General features: G+C 41.7%; 1 protein-coding gene across 1 annotated transcript in view; it reads right to left on the bottom strand.

Moving 5' to 3' along the window:
* Positions 1 to 17,182, bottom strand: part of CNTN3 (contactin 3) — a 115,621-nt gene extending 98,439 nt beyond the window's left edge. Inside the window, exon 1 of the mRNA XM_075052631.1 lies at positions 17,141 to 17,182. The gene's annotated coding sequence lies outside the window, so the exon portion shown is untranslated. The remainder of the gene's footprint in view (positions 1 to 17,140) is intronic.
* Between the last annotated feature and the right edge of the window lie 6,031 nt (positions 17,183 to 23,213).

The raw sequence follows: 23,213 nt of genomic DNA, 5'->3' as shown, positions 1-23,213 counted from the left end.
AAGTTAAATATGAAATTTGAATAGTCAGATCTATGACATGGCATGAAAGATGCTGCAATTACTAAAATATTTGGGACGCCTCTGCATCCTTCATTGTACAGGAGAGGGAAGGTGAAAATTGAAACTTATGCTGAAACAGAGCGTTAAAGAACATATTATGCCTGGCTTTAAGTGGTATCATTAAAGCAAGAACACAAAGTATAAACTCATCTACGACAAATCTTGTACAAAAGTACTTGAAGCTGTGCCTACAATGCATATTTTTTTAAGTCATAAAAAGTAATTTTAATTCTACAAAGGCTTTTGGAGCCTTTTTTGACTAACAAGGCCATTAAATTCACCTGACTATGCACAATGAATCCAGAAGAAGGATTTTTCAAAGCCTAATGTTAAAGGGGGCTTTCAAGACTTCTTTCACATTCCTATAATATTAATTGGATCTACAAATATTGGACACAGTCAAGAAGAAGAATACCATAATAGAACTTTGTCAACTGATGATAATGCCTTGCTGGGATTTTGTTTCTAAAAGTACCAGCCTCTTTTAGTTAGAAAATTCTAAGGTATGTAAAATATATCCCAGTGAAACAACGAAGGGTTGTATTTTTTTTTAGAAGTCCTCCACACAATGCAGAGAAAACTTGTGGAATTTATCAGAATAATACATCACTCAGGACTCAGGAGGATTTGCAAAGGAACCAGGTAAATAACACAAATAACAAGCGTGCCCAGAATTATAGTTGCCTGCATTTGTAAAGCAAACAGGGGCTGGAGCCAGCACTGCAGGACACGGGTTGTCGCTGCCAGAGGCAGAGGGAGGAACCAGCTCCAGGAGCAGCAGCTGTAGAGATACATATGCCATCAGGCTTGTTGCACCCTCCTCCAGGTAACTGGGGTTGGCTGTTTGCTCGGAACATCCACCCAAATATTGAGCATGACTTTGCATAACTCTGAGACTTTGATAGTAAGTGATGGCAAAAGGCAGTTCTAAGATGACTGGGAAAAAAATTCATTGCTATTTCTGTTGCCAAAGCAAAACCTGACCTGGTTAGGGCCAAAAAGAGAAGAAAAATATACACTAGCACTTTTCTACTCCCCAGTTCATAAGAGTAACATGGCATATTTCCCTAAGTCCATTATGGGTTAAATTTAATACATGTAAAGTGTAAATTCATGTTGCCTCACTGCAACATTAACATTTCTTTTGTGCAAATTAAAAAAAAAAAAACACAACAAAAGAACAGCTCTCTGCTGCAATACCCGTTTGTATCTCTCTCAAAAAACTTTTCACATGTGCCATTTAGCTAATTCACATCACTATGTAATACTACTTCCCAGGAAGTATAGGGATAGATTAATCCAAGAATGGTATGTTCATTATGACCTTAACTAGGCTTATTGGACAAGTCACTGAGTCTTTCAGAAAGGAAAAATTTGAATCCTTACAAATTCAGAATTTGAGGTAATATCTAAATTAGAATTGCAGACAGTTAACTGTCTGCAGTGCTTATTCCCCAGATTGATGCACTTCAAATTTTTCTCAAAGCATGGTGGAAATGCTGATTCTTCCCTCCCTGCTGCAGTGAACCAAGGGCTGGGAGAAGATTCCTTTTGTTACAGTATTGTAAAGGGTCATAAGGATAAAGGAGATTATTTTCTTCTGCTTATTTTGCTAAGATACCTACAGAGATAAAACATGGTTTTCCCCTTCCGGATGATGTTGTACGCATCAGCTACAAATTCCAAGCCTGGTTCTCTTAAAAATGTCACTGTAGACTGTTATCTGCTGGAAAGAGAGCATCCTTGGACACAAAAGGGAAATTACATCTATGTTATTAGTGATTTGTATGTTTGAGGCTTACGTGCAATTCTTTTCACGCTACAGTGTAAAAAGCTTCAGGGAGCAGCTGGAAACTTCTACCATGACAGTATCCGAGGTTCCCAGAAACGCAGCAGATACCTGAGGAGGAGTTAAGGGGATCAAATGACTCAGACCAGAACTCATGCCTACTCTGCATTAAGCGATCAAGAGTCCATCTAAGAATGAAAGCAGACGGGAGAAAACTTCAGGTTTAATCTCACCTAACCTTACTACTGTTTTCTATCAGTTTCACATGTTTTACCAATTTTTTTTCTGATTTTTTATTTTTTTTTTTCTGAAATCACAACTATGTGAAAGGTCTGGGAGCTTTTTGTTCTTTCAGGATAACATGAAGGCATGAGCAGTTAACTATGCAAGTTATCAAAATCTGTAACATTAGGATGTTCAGATGCTGGGGGAAGAGAAGATTTTATGTTAAAATAGCTCAACAGCAGGAAGCGCGAGGTGGTGGAGCTTTGCAACTTCCTTAAGCTGCTTAGCTTCAGATAAGAAGCTTATGCAACTTTCTTAACTCTGGAGTACATTCAGCAAGTGATATCAAAACAGTTTTCAAGTTAAGTTACACTTGGGACAGATGGCTCTTGAGTACTGTCATTCTGCCCTCTTACCAATGAAATAAGCCAAGAAAACCAAGCCCCCTTCCCCTCCGCCTTCCCAAGCCACCCACCCACTAAAAGCTAGGTACAGTTTAGTAGAGGAGGTAAATGCCATACTCATTTTCCTTGATGTTTCCCCTGCATTATATGGGACATCTGCACAGTAAGCCCAGCTTCTGAGCTTTGGCAGTATGAGCAAGAGATTGTTGCACAGTTTCTAAGTGGAGCCTGACTACTAAGAAGCTGCTTTGCAGTCATCTGGAAATACTTGTAGAAATGAGTATAAATACTGCAGTTACTCTAGTCAGAGGACAGTTTTAACAATAAGTTGTTCGGATTTTTCATCTGAAACCAACCAACGCACAATGGACCCAGTCAAGAATATTCTTGGGACGGGATAGGGACAAAGTCAAAAGCTTAGAGTCTTACAACAGTCTAGATTAAATTGCATCAAAGCTGGGACTTGAATGAATGAATAATGAACATGAAAGAGACACTACGCTCCTCTTGGAAGCTGTTGAAAAGAAACATGGAAAAAGCTAAGAGAAGTCCATGATCCTTTTCTGGACCCCAGTGCCTTATGGAGAGGCACCAAATGCCACCATCACCACTTCCAGAGGAAACACAACAGCGGCGTCAAACACCAGGTCAGGGCACAGCACTCCCCACAGCAGACGCATAGGGGCCAGCTCTCGGAGAGGCTGGGACCAGTTGCCTCTCCAACCAGCAGCTCCTGAGGGCTGTGCTTTTGAAGAAGATGGTGTGTTTCTTGATGAAGATTCACTTATTTCAGCTGTTTTGTAGAAGGACAGATCTGCAGAAGGGCTTTCTGGTCTACAAGTGCACTTGATGAAATACTGAAACTTTCCAGTATCTGGATTTTGGTGTGTGAACCACAGTTACACTGCAGGGAAGAACTTATTACAAAACAAAATGCCAAGCAAAACCCACAATCTTTTGTTATTCTCCAAAGGAGAAAGGAAGAAACCCTACTTCATGGAACAGTCACGGACGGATAGCATGGTTAGACATAACACCTGTTCTGTTTGCATTTTAAGCTTATCAAGGAAAAAGGATGCTCAAATAGACTAAACTACAGCTTTTAAAGCATTAGAAACATAGCTCCTTACCAGAGCCACACAGATTTTTAGTTTCTTTAGCAAAACAATAGCAAAGATAGTCAACATTAGATTCAAAATCCAATAGTTACAACAATTACAGTGAGAAATTGATAAACTGCAAGATCTATAAACAGATTAAGCTAAACTTATAAAAGGAAAACTACCCTATATATGCAACTACTTCAGTAACTGTATTTGATTCCACAAATCATTTGCTAGTTCTCTGTAAGGCTTCATCACTTTTTCCACTGTAATTTCAACAGAGCTTTTAGAACAGGAAAGATGCGAGACAAGCAACAAGAGGAATAGTGCTATGTGAGAAGACAGACCCTCAAAAGCAGGGGGAGAAGAGGAAAATAAATCCTGTTTACATTAATTTAGCTACTTCTGGAACAAAAGCTAACTCTTGCTTAGTCAAGAGTAGACGAACAAGTAAATGTTCAAGAATGGGTGAAGTGTTACACATGAGCAGCTGCTGCCCTTCATCCTATCAAGAAGACGACATTTAAGTGCACTTCCATTGCAGCTGTGCAACGATGGCAACAGAGCTCATCAGGGCTGCATACAGCAGCACCAGGCTCCACAGCTTCTGCAGGCTTCAGCACTGGTCCCAGTACAGGCCCGGATGAACTGTCACCCAACCCAACCCTAGTGGAAGAAAAAGAAAAAAAGTTTTCAGCATGAATTTAGCCAGCCACCTTCTACCAGTTTTAACAGGGAGCCGTTCGGTCAAGTAAACATATATACATCTATCTTCTTTCGGTATGAATGCTGAGATCTTTAGTCCACAACAACAAAACATATATTTTCTCTGGTGTAAAAAACTTCAGTATACATGTAGAATATATACATATATTCAGTATACATAGAGAGGCTTTTCATACACCACTAATGACATGCACACAAACCTAACGAATACCTAGAATACCTCTGTAGAATCAATAAATCTTTACCCAGAGGAAGTACACATTGCTAAAAACGTACGCTTAAATGCTCCAACAGATGCTAGAGACCGCACAGTTGAAGACCTCACATGAAGGACTACAAACCTTAGGAACTAGAGTTCTGGTTTTCCCCCAAAAGACTTACTTCAAAATTTGAGGGTTCAGTTACATGGATGCTTTTTCAGCAGCAATGCTGATTTAGCCTGTACCCTTGCCTACTTACTCACTCCTTAGGTGATGCCAGCACAGCCATTTGTCAGACCTGCAGTGAACAAAGTCAAAGAGTTGATGCAGGCTAAATTAAAGGGTTATTAAGGGGATAGGTGACTTGATCCTCTGTATGTCTCCCTTAACTCATGGATTATAGCTCAGAAACAGCCAAGTCGCTTAGGCATCTCTAAGTTTTTACTCATTATCTCAAAGTCTTTCAAACCTAGAAGGGATTAAACAATTTATTTAAATTACCTCTATTCTTAACCCTATTTCCTTCCTTCCTGGCTGCTAAATTAGTTTTGTTTACCCTCCTTCTCTTCTGCAAGCTTTAGCTTTGCTTTTTATCCTGTAAACCAACGACTGCACATAAAGGAGACTTAAAAACTTACATCTTGAGCATTGCTTGGAAGTGGCAAAAACTCCAAGACACATGTAGCAATGCTTATTTCCCACCATAACTCAGCCTCAACTAATGAATTTACAAATTTTCAGGTAAAACTCATTTCTACTGTAAACTCCTCCCCCTCCCCTTTTTAATATGGCAGCATCATCTGCAACCTCCTGACCTCAGCAGCTTGCTTCCGAATTTAATGGAAAAAAAGAGGCAAGAAAAATTCTAAAGATAAAATTGAGAGCTAGAAACTGATACATTAAAAACCCAGTACACCATATGGCTGATAAACATAAAACCTCTCCCTGTTAAAGTTGGTTTAGTTTGTCTGGTTTAAATCAGGTTACAGAACAGATAAAGCAAAGAAATCAATTCACTTAAAGTGAAGAATCAAACGCTTCTCCATTTCAATATTCCAGGCTTTATTTAAAAAAAAAAAAAAAAAAAAAAAAAAAAAGAAAAATCCCAGCATATGGTTCAGCAGAGAGGCTCAGCAGCATCGTGTCGCACCTCTCCCTCAGAGGAGACCCAAGAGCCTCCCCTGGCCACCCTCCTCAGCTCCTCCTCCATCCCTAGGGAAGCACGGATGTCCTGCCGGGTGACTAGACATGTCTGGCCAGAGGATAAGAGGCTCTTGGGAAAGAGGGTAGAAGAGAGTTGGCACTAAAATGAAGTGCTGCGGTGGTCCCTGTTCCACCTACAGATATCGACTCATAATCACGAGAGTAATTAACACACCATTTTCCCCTTGTTCCCCTGGGAGGCAGGATGGGTGACAAGTTGCAGTGAACCTCAGGAATTTACAACACCCCTGACTACACCACTGATCATGGGCATCCTCCTTCACCTCCTCAAGTCTCCCCATCTGCAGAGATGAAATAACGACCAAACAGCTCTTCAAAGTTTGCAAGCTACATGTGAGTTCTTTTAAAAGAAGGGTTAAGAATTTAGCCATCATTGCAGGAGACCTTCACGTGTTTGAAGTAATCTGCCATAAGTAGCATTACACAGACTACAAGATAAACATTTACCAACCCCATACAGCCAATGTACACGTTGCAAACATCTCTGCATATTTCAGTACTCAACATTTAAAGGGATTTTCAGTATTTAGTTCTTCGTATTTGCTCATTTATTTCCTCTTTTAAGCATTCACTTCATTCGTAAACACAGCAACACAGACTTCTCCCCCATTTCCATTCACTGGTACTCACCCCCACTCCAGTAGTTACAGTCAACTTAATATTCAGGATCTCATTTTTAAGGAGTAGCAAATATTACCCCAATCGTAACCCAAACTTAGAGCAGTAGGCAGTCATCCTTTCCTTTCAACACATGTATCTACCTGAAGAGCTGGACTGGGGTACTTTGCAAATTGTCTCCCCGAAGATCCCAAAATATCCAACTCATTGCCTTTAACTTTTAGTGTTTTCCAATTACATAAACTAAAAAGATGTTGGCCACAGAAGAAAACACAAGGAATGACACAATCAAGCACAGAGATAATACTCTGTATGACTTTTACCAGAGCTTCCATAAAATTTAAACTTTATCTACCAGTTAATCCACACATTACTTCCTAAGGCAAGTACTTCTGCTCATGACTGGGACAACAAACATGAAAACAATCAAGTTAGGAGTCTGTCTTAATTTAGCTGTTGATTCCCTCTCTTCTGCTATAAGTTGATCAACTTACTACTAACAGCCTTCAATGGGGCTTCCACTAAACTTTCTGGAGGTATATTGCTCAGCAGCATTTGCCATTGATTTAAACTACTATATACAGCGTCCAGCTTGTAAGATTCAGACATAGGAAAGCATGTTTGGAAAAGATAACCTGATATTAATATTTACCTACTGACTTGATCCATGGTCTCGGGGAAAGCTTCAGCTCCTTGTATCTTGTGGTTTCAGCTTCATTGGAAGGACAGTTACATGAAAGCACTTAGAAACCCTGAATAAATTACACTTATTACTCTTTACAAGCCATTATGGTAACAAGTGATTTGATTCACATATTTACATGCGCCCTCACACAAAAGAAAGGAGTGAAAAGTTACAAAACCTACCCTTTCCACCTAGGCTACCCAAAGCAGATACTCATTTTCATACGTTTACCTGCACAGTTAAAAAACACACTCAATGTATTTAGTCAACACAAGCAAAAACTATGACAGATGGAAATGAAAGAGCTAGAGCCAGCACTAGTGTGTAACAAATGCCAATTCATGTACAAAAATATTAGGAGTTTTCCTAAAAAGCCAGATGCAGACCTGAATGGTCCAGAAGCCGGTACTAATGCTCAAAACTAAGGCTTATTTAACAGGCAACTTTCAAAGGTGGCAAGGCTACTCTCTTGTTGTAACTTCAATCAATCAATGTTTAAATATATCCCCCTGTGACACAGCACAAATGTTTTCAATGCAAATGTTTCCAATTGCCTTTTAATAACTCTAAGGCAATAGATTCCTAAACCCCAAGGTTAAAAGGAAACAACTGGTATCGTTAACAGCTCCACAGTATGGACCAATGAAGTGAAACTTAAATTCAGTACAGATCAAAGTGACAGAGAAATTACTAGTGCTTAATAAGTTCAAATATGTTTCAAGGGCAAGTATTTATAATAATGTGCCCTTGTAATTCAAAATGGGAACGGTGGCCTACCAATTATTCAGGCATATACTCCAGTCTTAAAAAAAAAAAAAAAATAAAAACCACAACAAAAAAACCCACACCACGAAAATTAAAAGGCTGATTCCAGCCTGAATTCAGCTCTGCTCCTTCCCTTCAGTCTCAACTCTGCCCAAGCAGATTTGAGCACCTGTCTTGAAACGGGGCATCCCAACACCATGGTGGATTGGCAATGGACTCTTTTTACATCATTCTGGATGTTCAGGGCAGTCAAAAGCCTGTGATGAAGGGCAGCTGTCACCAGAACAGCCTCCCTTCCATGACCATGCCCTTGACTCGCTATTCTCACCAGCCATGGTTGGCAGCAGGAGAAGAAACAAAGAGCACCAGCTGTTCCTTCTCATACACTTCTGGTTTCTCTGCAACTATCACCTCCTCGAGTATTCAAAGCGACCAAATTTTAGAGGAGATGGGATAGAGAAGAGTGGATGGAAGGACTTAAAAGCCAAAGCATTGTTGGAACAAAGTCCTGTTCCACCACCTCAATAAATGCTAATAGTTAGTACAGTACTGACCTCTTTAATGAACATGTTTTAAGAAAGCCCTAGTTTCTGCAAGGTAAGCAACAATAAGAAACTGTACAATGTGATTTAATTGCTTCACAGCAAGAAAGAAATGCACCTACTACAGCCCCAAGATCCTGCCCCACCTGCAGAAGTGAGGTTTCCTCCTGGCATCACTGCTAAGCTTCTACTCCAGGGCTCGAACTATGTCACAGCCCAGAGAAATCCTCCTCACCAGCTAACTGTAAGCTTCCAAACAGAAACATATGGTCAAGGAGACAACCACTGCGAACACGAGTTAGGGAAGATCCTTACTTAACACAGCTCTCTCCTGTAACTGTGGAAATGCCAGAAAAATCCCACTGCAGGTTTGAAGGCATTTCAATAATATGCAATAATTACCTATATAATCATTATCCTACAGTACTCATACCATTACATTTATAAATCCTGCTGTTTTAAAACTGTATATCGATTGCAGCAATTATTTAGAATTATTAAAAAACACCCTCTGGTCTGTCTTATTGCAATGAACAATATAATTTCCTGCAACAAAATTTAACTGCACACAGAAAACTCAGACTAACCTGAAAGATAAATGTATTTTTCCTTAACACTTTTGAAGGACTAAGTTAATGTTCACCACTACTTTCCACGGCATTTGGACGCTCAGATTTGAAATAGTAAAGGTGAGAATATAAAGGGTCTTCTACTAATCTTAATAATGGAAGGGGAGGACTCAAAAGTGCATGCACATATTTGATAGCATATATTCTAATAGCTCGATTACCATGCTCGGTTTCTTCAGAGCATTTGTTTTTAAAAAGTGCAATGAACATTTTACTGTTATTATTTAATTGTCCAGCAGCATGTCCCCAGTGTGTAATGCACTTCAGCGGGAAAGAGGTACTGGTGGTCAGACAGTGACCTAGCAGAAATGCTATCAACCCATACTCTGCTTTATAAATTACCCTAGTAAAACATACATGCATATACAGCCTTTTCTTTTTATTGTCATTTACAACCTACATCACCATACTTGCCTAAGATGTTAAATAATCCAGGATGCTGAAGAGAACTTTCCTCCCACTCATAACCTCAGCTTCACACACACAAGGACCTGCACTACACTTGTAGCAACAAGCACCAAAAAAGTTACCATTTAAATAAAGAAAAAAAGTCATCACAGTAAACACTGACATTTCAGTCATGAGTTTTTGATGTAAAAACTGCACATGATCGTGCACATATATGTTCTACCAACACACCACCCCACCACCCAGGAGAGTGTTGCTATCCTGCACCTACAAGATCAGGGCCACCAAGGGTTACTACCTGCTCCAACATCTAATAAGCATCAAGCTCACCCTGATGCTTCTCTCCCCCTCAGTGAGGGCACCACTAAGTGCTTAGGTGGTAGCAAAGACCCTGTTTTCATGGTTTTAGAAACAGACTATCCTCAACCAGCAGGACAGACAGATACGCAGGACAGACAGACACACATGCAGGTGACTGCAATAAGCCTTAAGAAGCTAGGATGAAGTCAAAACATTCGATTATATTCAGGAAAAGTAAATGATGGTTTCTGCATCAGCCATACGAGTCCGATTTCCCAGTTTCTCCATGTAAAATATCTCCACAATAATATGCCATTAAAACAGTATTTTTCATCTCACACATTTTACTGGGAATGCTAAGAGACACTGACTTCAACAAATGGAGCGTCTTCAAACGCAGAGATGCATGATTCTTCTGTAAATGAACTGTGAAAATCAGTATGCTTGCAAGCTAAACAAAATTTATCATTTACTGACCTGCTCTGGATTGGATTAGACAGGATTGCTCCTTATGTAGTCAAGTAGCGCAATACACTAAAAATGATTGTCCTGACCTCAGTACAAGCAAAAGGGATGCTGGCCATGCTTTACATTAAGCCAGACTGTGGAAAACCCGTTGATTTTCCCCACCAATTTACTCCAAAGAGAGGTTTACAGCTACAAACAGCTGTAATTTATTATATTTTGAATTTCATAGAAGACCTAAATATGTTGAGCGATAACACTCTTCAGAATTGTCAAGGCCTATTGAACTGAAACACACTCCCCAAATTACAAACATGGCACTGTGATTTCAGGAGTGCTAGAGAAATAGTATGATTTTTTTTTTTTCCCAGTACATAAAAGACAGGAATAGGGAGAAGAGCATTTTTTAAAACAATGAATGCCAGGGTGGGCCATTACTGCTTGGATTAAAATGTAGATGGCAAAGTAATCTGGGTTTAACCATCAATTTTCAATGAAGCTCAAACTACTGTTTTAAAACTACAGCAAAATTCAAGATTTCTCACTTCTCCATTACAATTGAATGTACAAGCACGCCTTTCCTCAACTATACATCTCAAAAGCAAAGAAACAGCATACAGGAATAGATCTACAGTAATAAGATATGAAACCTGCCCATATCCAACGCCTCTGGTGCTTCTTTTGCTGCATCCACCGCACCTCACTTGAGCACAACAGGTCTTCACTCCTCAGCTTCCCTGGCACTGCACTACACAAGTGACTTACTATGGTAAAAAAATGCTTTAGTTTTTGTCATTCAAACACAGTATGGAGGAACTAATTTTTAACAGCTGGACCAGTTTAATCATTCTGGACTTTTGCTGCAAACAAGCTGCAATCAGAAAAGCAGAGACACCTGCCACCACCAGACACACACCTGGGTAGAGGTGCAGCACAGGAGTCTTGCTCCATCCTTGCCTGCTGGAACTGCAACATATTAGGCAGCACATGGTCCCCCTGGATGACAGGGAGGTTGGTGGCACTGTCTTTTAAGTCAGGTTTCACTTGCGCAAAGATTTTATAAGCTCCTTCACACTCACATTTATTAACTCCTTGTTATTGTAATGCGTGTTTCCCCCTCAAACTGCAGGGCAGAAATTTAAATAATATGCACTGTATTACAGAGACCCTCATGCCTGCCCTCTGCCCATCACAGCAGCACACCAGAAGGAATAAGCCTTGAAATGAAAACAACTTCCACTATCTTTTTGCACTGTTGCTTCACCCACCTGTATACATATACATCTAAAGTCATACTAGCATTGCACAGTAAGTTATCTGATGTTGAGGGACCAGTTTTGGGTTTGGTTTTTTTTGGGGGGTATGTGTCATGTTTAGTTTTTGTTTGGGTTTGGGGTGGGGTTTGTTGTTGGGTTTTGGGTTTGGATGTTGGGTTGTTGGGGGGGGGGGAGTTCAGTGTTTGAGTTCAGCTACAAGAATTCCAGATACAAGATATAAAGCAGATAACAGCTCAGGAAAAGAAAGATAATTCACTCAACTGTTAAATTTCAAAAGCATGCTCTTCATAACCATAAATGTCAGCCTGTCTGGAATTAGCCTCTCTGACAACAGCTTGCTTACTTCCACTATTTAAGGAGGAAAAAAAAAAATCTAACCTATTGCTGTGAAAGTACCTCAGAGCAACACAGTTAGAAGAAATGCTGGCCCAAGTTTGGTGCATTGGGGTGTGAGTTAGCAGTATAACTCTCTCATGGAAAAAAAATGAGGTTTATTCTTGTATTTTCCAGCACCCAATAACTGACTGATCAATAAAAACCTCCCAGACAATCTGGTCATCTCTGGTTTTCTCTTCCTATTATCTGAAGCACTTGTTCAAAATCCTTTTACAGCTCATGTCGCTGTGTCTCGTTTTCTGGGGGCCCACCATATTGGTAGCTCTGCAGTACGTATTTTAAATGCTTCATGATTCACAGTCAAACGCTGCAAACACAAAGCTTCTCCTGTGTGCAATCAGGATTAACAAAATACTAAAATACATGTCCTGGTTTCAAATACCGTCCATTCTCACTATGGAAGTTTCTCCAGGAGAGCATGAGTAGGCTGCAGATGTGATTGTTCAGGGCTGAGCACAACTTCAGTAGCTCTGACTGCTGTTTCACTCAGCTGGAAACGCAGCAACTTTGCCAGTTAATTATTCTTTACATTGATCAACAGATATATTTTTCAAGAGAAAAATACTTAAAATTTGTAGTTTGGCAAAAAATCCTGTATCAGCTATGCAAAAGGAAAGTATCATTGATTTTAAGGAATAATATTAATATTTATTACATTTAAAAAGTGAAACTTTAAGAGTATAAAACTAACTGCTCTTTCAAATAAAGCCAATTCTATATACATTCTGAGCTGTATTTTAATTGATCTTTTCTCAGACCAAATTTCAACATGCATATTTTCGCCTGACAAAAAAAACCCAACTATCTGCTTTTTTTCACCAGCTGACCACCTTCTCTCTTCATTCAACCAAGTATGGGACTGAGAATCCTTAAGATTTTTTGAACTCCTGCCACTTCCCTTCATTCTGTATTAGCTCCTCTTTTCTTTGTATTAGACAGCACACTAAAAACCACCAAAACCCATGTACAGTAAATTTAAGCTGACAGTGGTCAAAGCTCTCCCCTCCCCACCCCCCAATTTCTGTTATCCAAACAGTACCCTCCTGGATACACTTTCATTTAAAAGGCCATCAACTTTGATCTGTTCTTCCTCTGTCTCAATGCACATGAGAACAATGTGGCCTTTTGAGCACTGAATCAGTACCTGTAAATGGGAAAGTACTTCTCAGTTTATGCAAACCTGCAGCCTTTACCTAATTCCTTCCTCTCTTAAGGCACATTACAAGGTATCACTGATGATTCTTCAGTTTTTTCCTCTAATGCATTCTCCTACACCACATGCTATAAAATGTGAATATTCAAATCTACATTGAGAAGTTAGAGCTATGACTCTAAATAGCTTCACTAAATCAAAGGTGGAGACATTACGATAAGAGAAGACTGCAACTCTATCAACTTCATGTTTCTGCATTTTAATTGTTTTTAATTGGGATAATCACTGACTGATCTTTTCGTGATTTGGCTAAAAGAGGCTGCCTCTGAGGGAAACTTAAGCTGTAGAGCTGCAAAACAAAAAAGACCTAGGAAAGGACTTATTGTCACTGCAGATATGTTTTGTCAAGGATAGCAGCAACAGAGTAACCATTTCAGAGCATGAGCATCAAGGCAAGTCTTCTGCTCCTCCATTTCCAGAGACAGCTTCTGTGGCACAGTTTTGAAGACTCAAAACAATGTTTCTAAACTTCTTTAAACAAAAGTCGATTTCAAAGTATCTTGCCATTTAATCCATCTTGACATCACCCACGTACAACATGAGCTTAAGCAACGCATTCATCACTGAAGTCCCTTGAGTAAGTCATTTCCTATCACTTCTAACTTCAGTAGTGTTCAACTTTAATCCATGCATCTCAGCTGACTGTAATCTAGTGTTCACTATTTTCCAAATATGAACTAGAAGGTTACATATTTGATATCAGAACAAGACAGACCTAGCTGCCAAAGCCAGCACCAAGAAGGACAAAAACTAATGCACTCAAAAAACAACTTTACAGATTAACAGACTTCCCATTTTCCTTGCATTTTCTAGTAAATCAAGCCCCATCTTGTAATCATTTCTCAAGTCATCCAAAATCGTCTTTGTACTCAGGAGGGATACTCACCACCAGCCATAGTCATTCCTCTTCACTAACAACTTCTTCCCTCTCTCTGTAGGCTTGCTGGCTCATCAGACAGCAGCACCACACCACCGTGCCTTTCATCATTTCAAATGCATGAAAAGTCTTGTTTACAGATTGCAGTTAATCTGTGTCTTCCAGTATCAAAGTAAACCCTGATAATCACTTATGCTCATGTAAAACTACTGGCTTATGTCACTTGTAAGAATCAGTCTCTTCCAGGAAGAAACGCAAAAAGATTGAACCTATTTGCAGAAATTTCCCATTACAATACCACAAGAACATATAGATGTGGCACAGAATGAAAGACAGTGAGTCTTGCTCATAAAAAAATCCCCAAACCATCCCCCCGCACGAGTGGTTGGAAATGTTTATTTGCGGAGGGAAACTCCAATACAAACATTACAGAAAAGTAACATGAAAATATGGCATCACTACATAGCTACAGCAACTCGCTCTTTAGGAATTTAAAGAACGAGTTGTTTTGGTAGGTCCATAACTCACACATCTAAGTCCCCAAGCCCAGGGATTTGCAAAGCGTGCAGCCAACTGGATACATGCACAGATTTCAGTGCAAGACCCTAACTAAGGTCACCAGCATGGGAGCTGAATGACTGCCAGAGCAACAGGAATTACGTGCAGGGCCAGAGCTTGCCACTGCTCCGCAGCAGCTCCGAACCCCACAGGCTTTCAAAAAAATCTAGTATTTCTACTTCCCTTAACATAAAAGGCACCAAGTTGCAGATTAATTAGGCAACCCCTACCTGATGTTCTATTCATTAAGCAACCATCCGCAAAACCAACTCTGGAAAAATCCCATAGCAAATGCCAGTGCCAACTTGCAGATCCTCTGCTCTGACAACACGGACCCGAGTGGCACCTCCTACTGCTTTACATACGCAGAAAACACCAACGCTTTCAGCTCAAAGCCTGTAGATCATTCCCAGTGCAAGGCAACAGTAAGAGTAATACAGAGAAGTAAAAAAACACTATAAAGCCCGTAGGAGCCCTGCTGAGTAAGAGAAGTGCCTGTGTAGCAGGACAGAGAGCTCAAAGCACAGGGAAAAATCTCAGGGCATCAATATGCCTTTAAATTGCAGCCCCAACAAGTCAGCAGCATTTTTAGGAAGAATTATACACCTTCACTAAACCATTTTCTTCAAATGCTTTCACAAATTCATTTGTCAGATTAGTATGGAAAGTCTCTTGCATAATAAATAACTTTCTGGAATAATTCCACAAGGAGTAGCAATACATTTCGAATGCTTCAAAGTTAGTTTAGCACTTCCATTACTAATTTTAATAATTTGTTCATAACTTTCCATCTAGACTAAATAATTACATCACTGAAGAACAAACTTGGCACGCAGCTTAAGCTATAGTTCAAGTTTCTCTTGCAAAATACCGCAGTCAATAGTTTGGAGAGTTTGCTCATCCTTCATAAGGTCTTGATTTTTATTTTTACATTTTTGCACTTGTAATAAAAATACTGACATTATTTCCCCTTGTATAAAACAAGCACTTTGAGGACAGCTAAAAATCAGTATGCTAGTGATTTTGTGTGTGTGTGTGTGTGAATGTCATCAGTAAGGTAATCATGACTAACCAGTTAGCACCCAAGGCTATTGCTGGATCATTTCACATCAGAAATGGACTGATCTCTCTCCGACGCATACAACAAAATGGTGCTTGGATTTAGGTTAATCGCAGCCAGGCACCATACTTAATTGACAACAAGGTCACATTGTGATACTGGGGACATCAGCAGCTCAGACCCAGTAAGGTATGAATCATAAATAAAAATCAAAGAGTTCCAAAAGAGGAGGCAAATCACTAGTTGAAGAACCAACACCAGAGCAGACAAAACCTGCAGAGAGGCTATTGCAGAGAGCGACAGGAACAGAGGGAGAGCAGAGCCATCGGCTGTGCCGAGCCACATTACCACCCACTACCCCGAGAGAGATACCACAGAAACTTCACATCTAGCTCAATCTTTTCCCCCTCGTCTGATGGGCAAGTTCTGGTTTTGTCAGAATTTAGTCGAAACTGAACGATCCCGAATGACGCACAGAAAGTGCTAAATGATTATTCAAGAGGAAAAAGAAAAAGCTTTTCAAAAAGACTTCACTGGAGTGGCGGGGGGGGGGGCTGTTTGTTTGGTTTTTTTATAAACCAACTTGCTAGCATCCCCACCGACACCAGAGAGAGAGAGAGAAGAAAAAGCTGACGTACTCACGTTCTTAAATTTGAGACAATTATTAGTAGTTAATTAAAAGCAAAGCCAGAGAAGCACAGCTTTAGGACTTGAGTAACTCCAGGCTCACTTTAAAAATTTTCCGGGGAGGGGGAAGAAAATTAAAAAAGCATACAAATATTCGGATTTTTAGTAGTTTTTACGCCCCAGTGCAGCCGGGCCAGGCCGAGCAGGCAGACCCCAGCAGCGCCCATCCCCGCAGCCCTCGGCCGCTTTCCCACCCCTCCGAAAGCGGCTCCGGCACCAAGGACGTTTCGCGGAGCGTTCGCAACCGAGGAGGAGAGGCAGCAGGAGGGGGGGGAGAAAAGTCGGACAGCGGCTCCCCGCCGCGCACGCAGGAAGGAGAGGTGCCTCGCTAATGCAATTAGTAGGGGGAAAAAAAAAAAAAAAATCAAGCAGGCGAATAGCAGCGGTGCGTTTGCACCGGTGGTGCAGGAACACGTACGAAGCGCCCGTGCTAGACCTTACCTGGAAGAGCCTTATTTTCTGCACTGGACCGGAGATGCGTTCAGCGAGGCAGCACGCCAAGCCCCGCTCTTTCCCCCAAAGCGGGCAGGGACACCCCCCCCGTGGCATTTAAACTAACACCCTTCAGCTGCCTGCCGATGCCGGCTGCGATCCCAGCTGGAGCCGCTTCCCCCGCGCTCGCCGCCGCCAGCGCCCGGGGCGCAGCCCCGCTCCCCCCCAACCCCGGCCCCGCTTCTCCCCGCCGCGACGCCAACTTGGGCGCCCGGGAGGCGGCCCCACACACGGCGGTGGCCGCGGTTCCTTCCCTCCTTCCTTCCTTCCTTCCCTCCCGCGGGTCGCGGCGCGGGAGGGCTGAGGGGAGCCGGGCGGCTGGGCTCGGCTCTGGCGGGAAGCCCTTCACCACAGAGCTCCCCTCAGCCGCGACCCCGCCGGGGCGGCAGTACCGCCGACCCACCCAACCCAACTTTCTTCCCCGAAGTTGCCCCCACCTCAAGCCGTGAGCCGCTTCGCCCCCGCCGCCCAACACGAGCCTCGCCACAGAACCCTTCCCCGCCGAACCACCCGCCGTAATCCTGCGGCTCCCTTCTTCTGGAGCTTTGGGGGGGTGGGAAACGCCGCGCTTCAGGCGGCGGGGCGGGGCGGGCACGGAGCGGCCTCCCGCCCGCCTACCCACCCACTCCCACCGCCCGGGGGCCGTGCCGAGCCCGGCCCGGCCCAGCCCAGCCGGGGCAGGTCCTGAGGGAGCCGGCGGCGCCGGGGCTGAGGCGGCTTGGTGGCGGCAGGGAGCGGAGGGGGAGGGCGGCGGCGGTTTCCCTCAGAGGCCCGGGAAAGCCCAGTCAGAATTCACCCCGGGGCGGCGTGAAGTGGGCGCGCTGCCTGAGGCGGGAATGGGGGGGGGGGGGGGGGGGGATAAAAAAATGGGGTAAAACGCGGTGCTGCAGCGAGGGGGTGGCGGGTCGGGCTGCCCCTCTCCTGGTCAGGCTGAGCGGGCTCGGTGTTGGACGAAGAAAGTTGACAGGGAAGAGCTTAAATAAAAACTCCATCTAATTTCTGGGCTGGAAGCCCAGGAAAAGAATCGAGTTCACGTAGGTCTCTCTTGTGCGGGAGCCGGATGGAGATTTTATTGAATCTGGCTCCAGCTGATCACAGTATTATAGCCGTGGTGCTGTAATTAAGGCTGAGCAGAATTCCTATAAGTCCCTTTCTCCGGCAGGTTATATAACAAAATAGTAATAAGTTTCCTGAAACCTCTATTATCTTTCAGGATCCCAAAGCCCAGCGAAGTATACATTACGATAAAGTGCACATTAGCCTACTCCGCTTCACCCGCTGCGCGAGGGATGGATTTGGCTTGGCGGCCGCGAGGAAGCCATCGATGGCAAGAGAGGAGAAGGACTTGGTGAGTGTCCTCTGCTGCACAGAGGACTCTCGGACAGGGGCGGTGATGCATAGCTCTCCGGGCACGGGGAGGAAGGACAAGAAGAAAACAGTTTGCTTCTTCGACAAGTAAGATTTAAGTTGCTGCCACCTCTGTTTCCCTTTCTGTCTGTTTTTGCGGTGAATTATCGAAATGTGCCGGCTGGGAAACGGTGGCATCTCCTCTGGGGACTAGTAGAAACTCGACACAGCATCTGTTGACCCAGACTAAGTGTAGGAGCCCTGACCTGAAGAGACATCTTTGCTTTTCTATGCGTGTGTGAGTCGATAATTACGGAATGTCCAGCCCTGAAGTGTAGTCACTTCTGCAATGAAATGTGGCACTGGTCTGAGGAAGGGATGTCAAAAAATAAATTACCTCAGAAAAACAAGATGCATTTTTAATTGGCAGAGTGCGATCACATAGGACTTGTAGAGGTGATAGAATAACTGTGATTTAACGAGTTACTGTTGATGAGCTAAGCACTGATACTCATACTAATATGGTTCAGCTCAGCTTTGGCACGGAGCAGGAGCGTGCATTCAGCCTGTTACTGCAGCTCAGGTGATGTATTACAGCGTGGTAACTCCATCACATGTCTAAAACTTCATTTTGGGCTTTTGCCTGGAAAATAATATTAACTTTTGTTATTATTACACAAAATCTTGTATTAGGACTTGGGTCAAGCCTTAGTTTTACAGAAAACTCTAGCACAGGTAGGAGCACAGTGGCTGTGGACACCTCTGCGGGGCATTGACTGAGCACGGACCCAGGAGTGAAGCCCAAAATGCAGATTTGGCTTCCTCAGAGGTCTGCCGTTCACATATTCGCTACAGCTGATTCACTTGGGCTTATGAGAGCTGACAAGGTCATGGACCTATGGCATAGTTCTCCACTTGGAAATATTAGCTTTAGCTGTGCAAGACCAGCACGAGAAGGATAGCCTGTATTTTTATGCTTGACTGACCACAGGCGCTGTTAAAATTTTTAAAATGCATTCTGCAGGTTGCCTTCCCTGGTGTCCTTTGTCACCTCCAGCCCAGCCCCACATTTTGACTACTCTGGCCAACTAATACATTTTTTTCAGTTTCAGTTAAGTCAAGGACTTCAAAATCCTATCATAGGTATCAAGTTACACCATGTAAAAGATGCTTTTTTAAGTTTGTCAGAGAGGCACTTCATGAGCTTTTGAGGTTAAAAGATGACTCTAATCTTTGAGATGACAAGTAAAAAGGGACAAAAAGCACTCTTTCCCTCAGTTTTTTTATAGCAACCCAGGCATGTAGAAACAGTGGGGGTTTAAGTGCTTTTCCTGTATTCATTTCAGAAAACACAGCAAACATGCAGTATCACCGTATACTTAACTGAAGATAATCAATTTGTAGATGGTAAATTCTCTGAGGCTAGATGGCATGTTTTCACACAGTACCTGATACTACGATGCCCTTCTGCCATCTGGGGCTTCTGGACCAACTATAATAATATACATGTTCAATAATAACTTAATTGCAAGTCTCGCACTACTTCCAGCTTAATGATTTTTTTCATTTCCACTTGTCATTCAAACATCACTGCCGACATGTCTCGGAAATTATATGAGAAGAACAAGGATGCTTCTACTCTAGTGTTGTCTAATTAATGCTTCCTAAAGATTAAATGGAAAAAAACTTACTTTAATTTATGAGCATGGGTGTAAGCAGGTAAATGAATATGATATTTAAACTTCCCAATTAATAAATAAATTAGTTGGAAGACCCAACTTAACCCTGTCCATCCTGATGCCAGCTGGTGTAGACCTAAACTATCAGCTGAGCGCTTGCTCCCATTAACTATACCCCCCCCCCCCAAATCTCTGCCAACTGCCATAATTGCTCTGTCTACTTTCAAGTAATATTTCTCTTGCCATGTTCACATTTTCAGCACATGGATTGCCTGTATAACTGTTCTGTGCACTGCCGTTGTCACTGTCTGTTTTGACAATCCTTGTTTTTTTCAAATTTTAGATGGGAATTTAGCCACCAGTAACAAGTAGACTCAGATCCACCATAATTTCCTCCAGGAAAATCAGTCATTGCTTATCTCCTAGATGCTTTGGCTTTTGAAGACTTTCTCTTACCACTGGCAGAAATACCAACTAACTCACCTCAGGCTTAAACTGAATTTGTTTTGCAAAAGACCTCTAGGACATTGTCAGAATGGGATATAGTCAATGGGACCTGATGGACCATTATCCTGGTCTTACCACGGACAATCACTGCTATCAGTTTCTTTGGAGGTAGATAAATCAATTAATTTAATCTGAAACAGCCACTGGACAGTAGAATATTAAAAAAACCCCAAACAACCATGGTTGAAAATATAGTTTTCTGTCTTTCTATGTGTGGGTTGTAGTAGCCCACCTTTTCCAATCACACTTTCAGGCATAATAATGTCAACGATGAAAATATACGGACAAAATAGATGATGCTTAGGATGCAGTTAAATGAGTAGAAAATGTACTTTTTCCAGTAATACTTATGGGAATCTTATTTAAAGATAAGTGTTTAATGTAAATGTAATCTTTCTAATTTTTAAGACATGCTTCTCTCCTTAAGCCAATATTGATATCAACTTATCTGAGGCCTTGATCTGCAGGCACAGTTAATAGATTATGCATTTCTTTCAAGACCGAGGTCAAATGTGGTAACTAAATGGTATTTTGAATATGTATATCACAAGATAGCATGCCAGTTCTTCAAAGTGCAGGGAGACTCCCTACTGTGGCGGTGTCAGGAGATAAGCTGCATTCACTCTTCTGCTTGGTCCACAGTCGTCTCGCATCGTTGCTGTTCCCAACGCTGACACCTATATCAGACATGCTCCTCATGCCCATGGCCATCTCTATTTTGTCACCATTTTTGTACAGTCCTGCTCTCCGTAGGCCTAGGAGGCATTATGTTAAAAAGGATAGTGTTTATAGAAGCATCCAGCAATGGTCTAGTCCAGTTTCACAGAAGTCAATGTTAACACTTCTTTTCGCATTAAATGTGATTGATTAAATCACCAGCATCTTAAAATTTCCATTTCATTGTCTCCATGAGCTCCTGCTCGTGCTAACAAATGGAGAGTGTAACCGGTGTTTGGAGCAGCAAGAAGGAAGGACTGGGAGGGGGAGCCTAATGAGAGGACCAGTCTGTATTAAGGAAATTAATTATGTGACTGGATTAAACTGCAGCACTGAAAGCCTCACTTTGCCCTGACACAGACTATATGCATTAAAGGTTTACGCCGCTGTAATAACCACAGCGGTGGTGTTATATGGATGCAAATTTCCTTAATGCAGGCAGGACCTACATCAGACCACAGTGACTAATACAAAACCGATAAAAAAAAGTGAGTTATGTGCAATTGTACCGGGGAGCATGATACAGAAAGAAAATGATAATAGGAAGGTTAAGTGCCCAGTGAGTGCAAACTGATATACAATATCTTGAAATCACAGAGAGAGAAAATTAAAATGGTGAAATGATTTCACATACAGGTAGATGGAGGCATAAAAGCAATCTATGAACTATGGGAGGGAGAACAGGGTGAGAGCATGGTATTTTCAGATGTACAGCCTTTCGCCTACTAGAAATGAGTAAGTGATTGAAGGCTAATTTCAATAAACAGGCAATTTTACTTTTGTTTTTATTTCAGGTTTTTGTTTGGCACTGCTTTTTTGTGTCATTGAAATATTTGCGTATTAATAGATACTCATTTTAATAGCATTACAGTAATCTGAACATCTGCAGCTACTAAGCATTAAAATACGATTACTTCCCTATATATCAAATTATTTTCGCAGTACTTGTGCCTGATTTTGTCATATCTATTAAAATGCAATGGATTGGTTCTTATCATTACCTATTAACTGGCAACCTTGAGCTGAAGTGCTAAGCAGAAACAAGCCTGATGCCTGGAGGCCTGGCTAGCAATTCAGCGGAAGGCAAAGACGTTTTATAGCTGTCCTGAAAGCTAAATGATGGGCTGTGTGACTTTCCTAATCAAATAGAATTAAATACAAAATTATATTCCTGCCACCCTTTGTTCAAACAAATTGCCTGATGTACTGTTCAACAGTTTACTAAATATAGAACATTTTCTAGATTAGAGGTTTTAATTCTACCAAAAACTCAGCTTAGTTTATTAGAGAAATGAGATACTTTGTTTAGAGTACAGAGGAGCTCTCACACGGCACGAGGGCTCTCTCAGGGTGAGAAATGACTCCTCTCCTGGGCTCAGACTGACTTTTGAAGAGGTGAACACACCCAGGGGATAAATGCATCCAAACCATGACTGTGAGTTTGCTGTTAAGGGTTAGCAGACAGAAACCCAAGCGTAGGCAGCCATTGCCAGTAAAGATGCGGTCAGTAAATTTTTGACCAGCAAACAAATACTCCTTAAAAGCACTCTGAAATGTGATCACTGTCACTATCATGCTAAGGGGGAGTAGAGGAAACAGCAGGCTGCTACTCCTTCCCTTCTCCTTAGCCTGACAGTGATTTTTCATTCTACTCAAAAGAACTTAAAAGAATCCATATTTTTAAAGTTATTTCTGCAATGGTACAATATCTGTTTCCAAATGCGATGCTGAATTTTAGTCATCTCCAAAGCTTTCAGTTCTAGAGGGGGAAATTCATGGCAGTCACAACACGCAAATATTAGGAACTATCTTCATCATATCAACCATCAGCTAGTATTTCTTACACAGCATCCTCCATGCATCCATGGAGTGGTGCTCCAGCAACGTAGTTCTAGATGTAGAACTTTAAAAATCATCTGACATTTTAAATTTTAATATGATGAAGTAGGTTCAGGTTTTAATATAATGCAGTTTCATTCATGAGTTAGCTTAGGCATCCCAAACATGTCTCAGGGAAAAAAAAAGGTAAGTGCATTTAATCCTAAACTTTGTCAGTAGGATTAGATGCAGCCAGATAAAACAATGAACATAAATAACACTGACCTATGAAGAAACAAAATGAAAAACAGCATACCTGAAAGATAAACAAGACAAAAAAGTGCCCCAAGAGCTTAAATTTGGTGAAGTATTTCAGCCAGTATTTATGTTTGTCTCTATGAAAACATATGCTTTAATTCCTGTCTAGGTTAAGAATACTGTC

Source organism: Buteo buteo, chromosome 21 (assembly GCF_964188355.1).
Source record: "Buteo buteo chromosome 21, bButBut1.hap1.1, whole genome shotgun sequence".
NCBI classification, from domain to species: Eukaryota; Metazoa; Chordata; class Aves; order Accipitriformes; family Accipitridae; genus Buteo; species Buteo buteo.
The sequence above is the reverse complement of the archived record's forward strand: the minus strand, read 5'-3'. Positions and strand labels throughout refer to the sequence as shown.